Source organism: Triplophysa rosa, linkage group LG16 (genome assembly GCF_024868665.1).
Source record: "Triplophysa rosa linkage group LG16, Trosa_1v2, whole genome shotgun sequence".
In the NCBI taxonomy this organism is placed as follows: Eukaryota; Metazoa; Chordata; class Actinopteri; order Cypriniformes; family Nemacheilidae; genus Triplophysa; species Triplophysa rosa.
This window is the reverse complement of record NC_079905.1, coordinates 13789543-13800133: the sequence shown is the minus strand read 5'-3', so window position 1 is coordinate 13800133 and position 10591 is coordinate 13789543.

Here is a 10591-nt window from a genome sequence, read left to right as displayed (position 1 = left end):
CGCCGTCGCTCGGTCCTCAGCCAGCCGAGAGGCTCTTCCTCGCGGTGCTATGCTGTGGTGCTGGACGTTCGGTGGACAGCCCGATCCTCCTCCGCCTCCTGGCGGCCGGCGATGGCTCCTGGCTGAGGGCAGCCGGCATTCCCGCGCTCCCTCCATGGCCGCCATCCCACCTCGTCCCAGGAGCACGGCCTCGGGCTCTCAGTCCCCACCGAATCCCATCGTTCCAGCACCACGATCTCGGGCAGCCGCTGGCGGAAGCCCTCGTCCGCGCTGCCCGAAGTTCTCAGCACCGCGAGGCCGCTCGGCGGCTAGGGCTCTTCGACAGCATGTCCCCCCTTCCTCCCGGGTTTCGGCACCAATGTAACAAAGTTCAATGTAGGGAAGGAAGGAGGCGGGAACCGGCGAACATTTAACAAAACTTTAATTAAAATAAACAAACAATAATCCAAGAATAAAAGACCGGCAGCCACCTCACGGTCGACTGCCGGCCACACAAACATAAACAAACTTAACAACTTCCGGGCCCGGTCCTCTCTCGTCGGCAGTCCCGTCGCTCATCCTCTTATGCTCCCTAGCTCCCCGTGAGGCATGCGGGACCGGTGCGCGTACAGCTGACACTCATTATCACTCACGCCACCGGCCCCGCCTTCCTGCCCCACGGCTCTCGTCCCGCCTTCCTCGCTACAAAGGGATATACACAGAACTCAGGAACGTAAACTAACACTAGACTAAATAAACACTAGACAAAACTAACACTAGACTAGACTCGAATAACTCACGGGCAGGAACAAGACACAACGTTTTCAAGTACAAGGATCATATGCAGAAATCAGCAAATGGTACAAGGCACAAATGGCACCAAGCACAACACGAGCAATTCACAAAATGAACGAGCACAGGACAGCAAACACAAGGGCATTATATGGGGAAACTAACAAGGGAGATAACAATAGGCAGGTGTAGGTAATGAAACAACAAGCGGGAAGCTAAACGGGGAAAGAGAGGGCCAGAGACGAGACCGGACAGAACGCACATTATGTCGAGGCCGTCAATAATATGTTTCTCTCCACACAGAACAAGAGGCTCTGCCATGGTTCTGCCACAAGACCAAGAAAGACATGACAAGAAGAGGCAGAACCATGGACAAGGTGTTACGTACATTTTTCAGGAGGGGCTATAATAGTTGCTATAGCTATTATAGTAATCTTTGCTGATGGCCACTAGGTTATGCATTCAGGTCATCCAATTACCTGAGCTGTAAATGTAATGTGACGAATGGTTCTAAATGTCATGGCTACACTATGGCTTACATTTATTACACGTTTCAGTGGCAACAAACAAACGTTATGTGGCCCTAACGTCTCTATAACAGTTGAGTAGTTTTAATTTAATATAATTAAAAATATGAATTAAATATAAAATAAATTGTAATATTATTACCAAACACAGACCGAAAGTTAAGTTTAGGCCATTCGCGTGTGTCAGATGAAAGCATCTATATAAACAGTAGTGGCCAAAAGTAATGTCCGGGGGTTAACATTTGTACAGTTTGTACAGGGGTAGAACACAAACAGGTAACTTCCACGGGTGAGTATAAATCCACAGGTAGTATAGAGCTGGATAAAGAAGGACGCGGTCTCTTGACATGTCTTCACCACAAAATTTCAAATGCTATTAGATTATTAATGATAATCTTAAACTATAATTTATTTTATTATTAAGTTTATTTATTTTATTTAGCCTTGTTGTGCAAGCTCTCTGGAGCTTGTGCAGAGGCAGCAGCTTTTGCCAGAGGGGAACTGGAATCCCCTGGTTGGGCCTGGGTTCTCCTGAGATTTTTTTTCTCGATTAGAGTTTTGGGTTCCTCGCCACCGTTTGCATACTGCTTTTGCCTGGCCGGGGGGGGCTGCTTTAGAATTTTAAAGTTTTACTTAATTAATATTGCATATAGGAATTTATAGTCTGTTATATTTGACCTGTGCTTCTCTCTCCTTTATCCTAAATGTGTGTTCTCACTGAGCGTGTGTGTGTGTGTGTGTGCGTACTTGTCTGTGTACGTACGTGTGTGTGTGCATGCGCATCCGTGTGTGTGTGTGTGTCTCTATGTCTATGTGTGTTAGTACGTGTGCATATTGTGTGTGTGGAGTGTTTTGTATGTGGGTATGTCTGTCTTCTGTGTTTTCAACCTTTTCTTGTTTTTGCAGGTACAACTTTAATTGGTTTGCTTACAGTCAATATGTCTCATGTACAGCTACTTTGTACCAATGAAAATTGTAAAAGCGCTATATAAATAAAGTTGAGTTGAGTTGAGTATTACATCCACAGGTAAGTCTATAAATCCTCAGGTAATATAACATCCACGGCTAAGTCTAACATCCTCGGGTAAACATACAAAAGGGTCTGAGCTAGTGACAAACATAAGACAACTAGACCTGACATTGAACAAAGAACAACACTTGGTATATATAGAGTCCAAGGGTGAGTGCAATCAGTGGGGATGTCTGGTCCAAGGGATCATTGGGAGTGTAGTCCGTGGGGTTAAAAGTCTGAGGAATGAGAACGAGAGTGTCTGGGAGAGAGTGCTGATGCGGGGGGCGTGGTCTGCAGTGCTGCAGCGTTCGTTACAGTACCCCCCTCCCCGGTCCGCTCCAGTGGACCTCATAGGTCGACGAGGACGGCCACGAGCTGTGGAAGTCTTTCAGCAGAGTAGGATCTAGAATGTCATCTCGAACGGAGGCAGACGGCACAGACTGAGTATCCTCGAACGAACTAGGAGGTATCCTGAGACATCTTGGGCCACCAGTGGATAGGAGCGAGAAGGTTTGTTGGCTGCCTGGGTGTCCCGATCCCAGAACAGAGTGAGCTGAGTCAATGAGGGTGAGGCGGTGTTCAGGTGGCACGTAAGTTTTACCCTCAGAACCTCCCGGCGGAGCTTGGTGGTTGCCTGCGGTGATCTCCTCATCGATTTCCCACAGAATGAGGGCTCAGGAAGACGGCTGGAGGGAGTATGGGATCCCGGCATGTAGAGTCAGAGTGAGTATTGTACTGGTGTGAGAGGGCGTCAGCCTGCACGTTCTTGGTCCCCGGATGGTAAGTGACCATGAAGTCAAACCTTGTGAAGAATAGCGCCCATCATGCCTGAAAGGGGCAGAGATGTTTTGCTTCCTTAAGGTATTCTAGATTCTGATGGTCTGTTATTACAGTGAAGGGGTGTTTGGCTCCCTCCAGCCAATGCCACCATTCTTCTAGGGCTAGTTTGATTGCCAGCAGTTCCCGGTTCCCGATGTCGTAGTCGGGGACAGCTTGCAGGAGAAGTAGGCGCAAGGATGGAGGCGAAGCGGCTCCACCTGCCGCTGAGACAATACTGCACCCACTCCAGAGGTCGAGGCATCAACCTCGACGGTGAAGGGTAGTTCTGGGTCAGGGAGGCAGAGGATGGGTGCAGAGCAGAAGGCATCTTTGAGGGGTTGAAAGGCTCGGAGGGCTTCGGGGCTCCAGGACAGAGATTTAGACCATTTGCAGATCATTGAGGTGAGTGGCGAGGAGATTGAGCTGAAGTTGGCAAAGAAGCATCGGTAAAAGTTAGCAAACCCCAGAAAGTGTTGTAGTTCAGGCCACGAGATTGTAGTCACTACGGAGGTCAAGTTTTGTGAAGATGGTTGCATTACGGAGTTGTCCTAGGGCTGCTGGGACCAGGGGAAGGGGGTAAGAGAACTTTTTGTGTGATTTTAAAATCGGGTAGTCGATGCACGGTCTCAAACCTCCGTTCTCTTTGCCCACAAAGAAGAAACTGGAAGCGGCAGGGGAAGTAGATGGTCTGATGAAGTATTGCACCAACGCCTAGATACATAATCATCCATGGCCCTCAGCTCCGGGATCGAAAGGGGGTAAATCCGTCCTTTGGGCACGAGGGCCCCAGGCAGCAGCTCTATGGCGCAGTCCCATGGCTGAGGGGGAGAAGTTTAGTCGCAAGCTGTTTTGAAAACACATCGTGGAATGCCCACAATTTTAATCTGCAATGGGGCTGATGATGGAAAAGGGAATCAGCAAAGCGGAGAGGACAAGAAGGCACATAAGGGTTAAGTAAGTCAGAAACATAAGAAGGAGCCAATTCTTTGACTGCTTTATAAATTAAAACCAGAGTTTTAAACTCACTGCGAGACTGAACAGGAAGCCAGTGCAAGTTACAAAGGACACACCGAATGTGCTGACAAGAAGCTGTATAAATTAAGACCCATTCTGCTGAATTTGGAACGTGCTGCAGCCGTTTAATAGATTTTGCCGGTAAACCAGTGTAAAGTGAATTGCAATAATCAATTCTTGAAGTGATAATGCATGGATGAGCCTTTCAGCGTCAGGCGCAGAAAGGAAAGGCCTAATCCTACTAATATTTCTGAGGTGATAAAATGCTGATTTAGTAACACTTTTAATGTGAGCCTCCAGTGTCAGATTAGCATCAAATATCACACCAAGATCACGAGCTTGCAAAGAAGACTTTTATTTAATATAAAAGTCACTGGCAACACATTAACTGTATTGTAATGTTTAGACAATATATCATGACTATCTAAAAAACCTTAAATGGCTCTTAATAGAAATGTTTTTTTTAAATATTTTGTTATTAATATACAAATATATTTTATTATTTTATATTAGGTAAAGGACGGAACAGAAAGTTTGCTCAAATAAAAAAACGCCTGATCAGGGCTGTACGTTAACTTGTTTTGCACATAGCACCGGTGCTACAGAGTTTTAAAGTTTTGTAGCACAGGCCAAACGGTTGTAGCACAAGTATACCTGTATGTCTGTTATCATCTTTAAAAAAAAAACACAAGTGCAGGTCATCACATAAATAGACAGGTAACTGAAAAAAGACATTAACTAATACAAATGGATAAATTAGGGCCATATAATGTTTAGTTTTTACCAAATTAGTTTTTTCCATTTTCTGAGTTATGTATTTTCAATGCTTTGAAAATACATCACGCAGATCTTAGATCTCTAGATCAACGGACTCGATGCAGTCGGAAAACAAGTTTTAATTGCAAAAACAAAAAAAATTGTGGTGCGGCATTAGTTAACCTCACACATGACCAAGCACAATGACAAACAAGCGGCTCTGCCAAACTGTATCACACACATGGTACAATGTTTTCGTCGCACAGAACATATATGTCGCACTGTACAGCCCTGCTGATTTGGCACACAATCACTATTCATTGTTAGAGTAATTATGTAGTTATGTTAATGAGGGACACAAAAGGAATCTATTTGATTGGACATGTATTGATCGTCATCTTCGAGCAGATCATTTTGAACTGCTTATGGAAGCAATAAACAACTGGCTTATCTGTTGCATAGCTGGCTTCAATTGCTTTTGTTGTACATCTCATCATGTATGCAGTCCCCCGGGAATAACCAAATTACATTACAGTCATCTCATCACAGCCAGATCTGTCTGCGCCGGCCTCCGTAAATCCGCGTGCCACAACAGAGCCCCTAACACCGCTGCATTGATGAGGAGCTTTACTCCTATACATCAAAGCAACAGTGATTGACAAAATAGTGTTAAAGGGCCCATCGTGGTGCACGACATGGAGACCTGTGTGCTTACAACCTCTCAAAACCCTCAAGATTGGATCCAAGCTGGGTATAAAAGACACCAACAGATGAAAAGCCCATCTCAGCTCTGACCACTAACAACATAGAAGGACTGAGATTCACATGTACGCGTTCTCACACGCGCACACCGTTGAGAGGCGCACATGCATGCTTTCGTAACAAACACCTAAACTCGCACACAAACACACACCAGGATTTGGATTGCTTGAAAACAGCACCTGCTCCTCCATTTGAAAACTATTTAGGGAGGCATCAAACTCTATCAGAGCAGGTCTGATTGCGGTCGCCTCTTCACAGTCCTCCAATCACTCAGTGAGTCAATTAGCCCCCGCCCCAGACTACAGCCCTCCTCAGCTGTGCGCTCCAAGCCTGAGAGGGAATCCATTCAATGCCACCGAGCAACACCTGAGGCCCCCCCGGCCTTCTTCTCGCCCGCCCACCCCCTTCTGCTAGCTAATAGTTTGGCTCCAAGGGCAAACACTGCACAATGGCATTCAATTCACCCCATTGTCCTCTTTCGGTCCTGGAGAAGAAGCCCACCAGTCATGGCTCCAAAAGCCATTTAGTCAAAAACCACATTAGGCGTTGGAAAGGAGGGGACTGGAAAGCACCCCCGTGCATCTTGCGACTCACGGTGGGCCACCGAGGCACTTTAACGTAACCTTCTGGCTACTACCGTGCGTTTTCATGTGTTTTGTTGTGTACGTTTGTGAGGGAGAAAAAGAGAGATGCGTTTCGACGTTGCTTTAGGTTAGCCCGCGCTCACAATTGGTTATTTATTCAGGGCTCTTTTGAAATAATCGAGTTGACACATCTGTCAGATGGCGAGGGAAGGAATGCTAAAAGGTCACGGGGAAAGATACCAGCTGCTCCAGACGAACCTTTCCTGCCTTCAAATAGCACAGTCATTACACTGGAACAGATGGGGTCCCTGAGCTTTCATTTCAGTCTTCAGGTACAACAACAACGGCTGCAAGGTCAGTTTAAGCTGTCTGGAGGTAAAGCAGCCCCCTCCTCGCCAACAAAACCCCCAACCGCCGCCACATCGAGATAGCACTGATGCATTAGAGGCCTGCCTGGATCTTTTTTCATCAATGCCATGGCATCAAACAGCAGAGATGATGGTAATTGGTAACAGCTTCATTCATAATTTAGAGAGGGGCTTTGACATGATGTGGCATCCAAAGAGCATGTTAAGGCATGCTTAAAATGCCTGCGGCTGAGCGCCGCACTCTTTGATGATCACACGAATGTATTAAAGAACTGTAGGAAGAGAGAAATCTTTGATATCTGTATTGGCATCATCTCTGTTCTAAGTACTCATGGCAGTCTTGATCACTTGAAACTTTTTGGGAGAAGATCCAAGTATCGAGTGTTGAGCATACTGTATAAGGAATCTTATACTATAAGATTATAAGGAAACAAAGCACACTATCAACAAAACTACTCGAGAAAACACAATCAATTATGAACACTTTGTGAACAAAGACAAGAAAGCAGACGGAATGAGTTCTAAATAAATAAAATGTATAAATGTGAGCATTAGACTTTACACAGAGACCTGTTTTTCAGTGTCTCTGTTCTGCATAAAATCCTACACCACAGATGCTGTCTCCAGAAATGTTTACAAGAGATAATGTGTATTGTAGTGGTGACGGGGGATTATGTTGTTCATTTTATGTTTTTTTAATGGGTGGAAATAAGAAGTGCAGCTGTAGGTTACCAGGCGATCTGAAAAAGAATAGGAGAGATAATGTAATCATAGCAGTAATAAAAATGGCGAATAAGTGGCAGTATGATGCAGTATTATACATTTTGAGTGGTGGACTGTGGAATATTGAACAATTTATCCAGAATGATGAAATATTTAAAGTTATTTAATCAAGTATGTGTTATTTGACAGCTGAGATTATGGCCATGAGCACAATTCTGTATTGAGAATATGTACTGTATTATTGTGAAAAATGTATAATCCCACTCTTTAAATGTAAAACATTGATGATAATTATGAGACAAAGTGTGCATTGTTATCATGACATGAGTATGATATAAAAGATGAATTATAATAGATATTAGATATAGAGTGCTGTTGCACAGATTTTTTTCCTCCCACATTCTCTGTTATTCTTTCTATCTGATGGCTTGCTCACATTTTAAACAGAATGCTGTCCATAGTCAAACAATATTGTCAATACTCCACTTCAGATATTTGACAATTTATTGGTAGCTTTGTAACTTGTTGTCCACTACCAGTCAGTAGAGTTTTAGTACACAGTCTCTCTAATATCTGTTAACACTTTATAACTACAACTACATGTCAACATATTCTCCTAACCCAACCTTAACCTAATATTTAAAGGTGGGGTGGTTGATTTGGAAAGGTGTTAACTTTAGCCTGCTAGCAATGAAATTTTAATCCCACCCTATATGCGATTCGCCGTCCAAAGCCACGCCTCCTAAAAACACATGAATGTATTTCGTAAATCCACGTAATGAATTACAAACTAAATCCATTAAATTCTTCTCGAAGCATGTACATACCTGTCCAAAAGAAAGAGAGCAACCATGGTGTCGTCTTTCAGACCCTTTGCCTGCCGAAGCTGTCTCCATCGTGTAAAAGCTGAACTGATGGTAATTCAAGTTTTTCCTCTTTAATGATGAAGACGTTTTTTCGTCACTACTTTTTCAAAAACGGACTTTCGTTTTGTAGATTTACTTATTGTCGGTTCTGCAGGAAAGTTTGATTGTTGCTGATTGTCCGCCATTCTCCCTACATTGACACAGCGGACGTGAGCGCACTGATGACGTATGATGTCTGCGTGAACAGGGTGCACAGTGGTATGCAAAAGAAATGTACACATGACCAGTCACAGCGTTCGGCCAGAACGTTTTGATTGGGCGAACGTTTTTTGGTCCTACGCCTTTCACAGACGATATATAATTATAAAAATATATTTGACCACTATACTTTTTGATTGCTATCAGCATGTAAAGAGATTTCCAACCAGCATGACAAAAAATGTTTCTGGACAGGATCACCTATTCTGCCTTTTAAGTTCGTTTACATGTGGTTGCAAAGTTACCAATAGTCAGTATAATGTCTAAAGTGGACTATCAAAATAAAGTGTAAACATTACAAATCATGTTTTTGTAATTTTGGAAGGTTGTTACTTTGCATAATCATCACCAGGGTCATTGTCAGAAACTCATTTTTTTCTATCATATACAGTTGCTTATTATGAATGGGCCTCATTTAGCTCATGACAAATTATATAAGAAAACTGCTACAGAATATCACAGATCCACGCTTTACACATTGTCTGTCATTTGAGAATTTAGCTGTAGATCATACAGTTATATAGGATAGGATATATAGATCTGTACAGACATAGGATACATGCAAGACTTCGTCTGTCTGTCATGACGATTTAAAATTTTATGACAATAAGGGTGGAGTTGCATTAGTGAAATATACATGTTTGCAGTATCTCATCGCCAACGAAACCATTCACAAGTAAGTGATAACTGCACTAAAGTACTGTATGTCTTGCTGATGCTTGACTGATGCTTACTAGTGATTTAATGAGCAAACAAGCATGTGACTTGATTAATCACATTCCGTTTTGCTTAATTTGTGGGCTCATTATGTAATTAATCATTTTAAATGGCTATTGAGGCAATTAGAGGGACCAAATTATGTCCACTGTACTTTTAATCACACAATGTAACAAATTTTAAAAATTTTACTGTTTCTTAAAGAAGTTTAGCATTAATTTTTACCATTGACGGTACTCACAAAAACAAAACAAAAAAATCATACATTTCGGTATTATTACTCGTACGCAGAAATTACAAGGTACTTGTATAACACTGAGCTCAAAACAACGGTTTAACATAGCAATTACTAACAATGAGTCGTCCAAAACTTCAGAAGTGTACATTTGATCGTTTTTGTCTTTTATGACTAGTACTGTCCTCACGAACCAAGTTCCAGACGTAGACACCCATCATCGCTTGATCCCACTTGGCCTGTGCTATACAGAATTTTCTAGAATTTTCTGATAGTGAAAATTGGAAAATAATTTTTAAAATATGTGAAAATATGTACGAAAATATATACATACGTATGTATGTTTTTGTTTATTTTAGGGCTGTCAAATGATTAATCGCAATTAATCGCATCCAGAATAAAAGTTTGTGTTTACATAATATATGTCTGTGTACTGTGCATATTAATTTTGTATTTATAAACACAAAAACATACACATACTTGTATATATATTTGGGAAATATTTAAATGTATTTATTTATATTTACCAATAACTGAAATTCTATATCAACGTTTATTAATTGTTATTTTTAATATTTTTTCTTAAAAATATGCATTGATGTGTATGTGTTCATAAATACAAAATTATTATGCACAGTACACCGACATATGTTAGGTAAACACAAACGTTTATTCTGGATGCGATTAATCACGATTAATCGTTTGACAGCCCTAGTTGCAATACACCAATATATAGTAATTAATGATATAAGCTCAAAATTTACTTGAGCTAAATATACACTAAAACATTGATGCTACATGAAAATAAATATTAACACAATAATTAGCACCACATAATTGTACAAGAACTTTAAAAAGGTCAGGCGAAACTAAAATTTGTTACACTGTGTTATCACACACTCATTACTTATGAGAGGATTACCTCATTATTGACCTACTTACCTATTAGCTAATTAGGTTAAGTCAAAGAGATCATTTAACTTTATTTAGGAACTCATTGTGTACTTGTGATGTCATTTGTATTATGTGTAGGATTTTGTTTAAATTTAACCCTGAGTATGCTGAAGAGCATATTTTTTATTTAATTTAATTGAAATGAATAAAAGTCTTTCCCTTTGTAAGGCTATAACCAAAGTAATCCATAAAGTAATAGTATTAGTTTTTAACATGACTTTATTT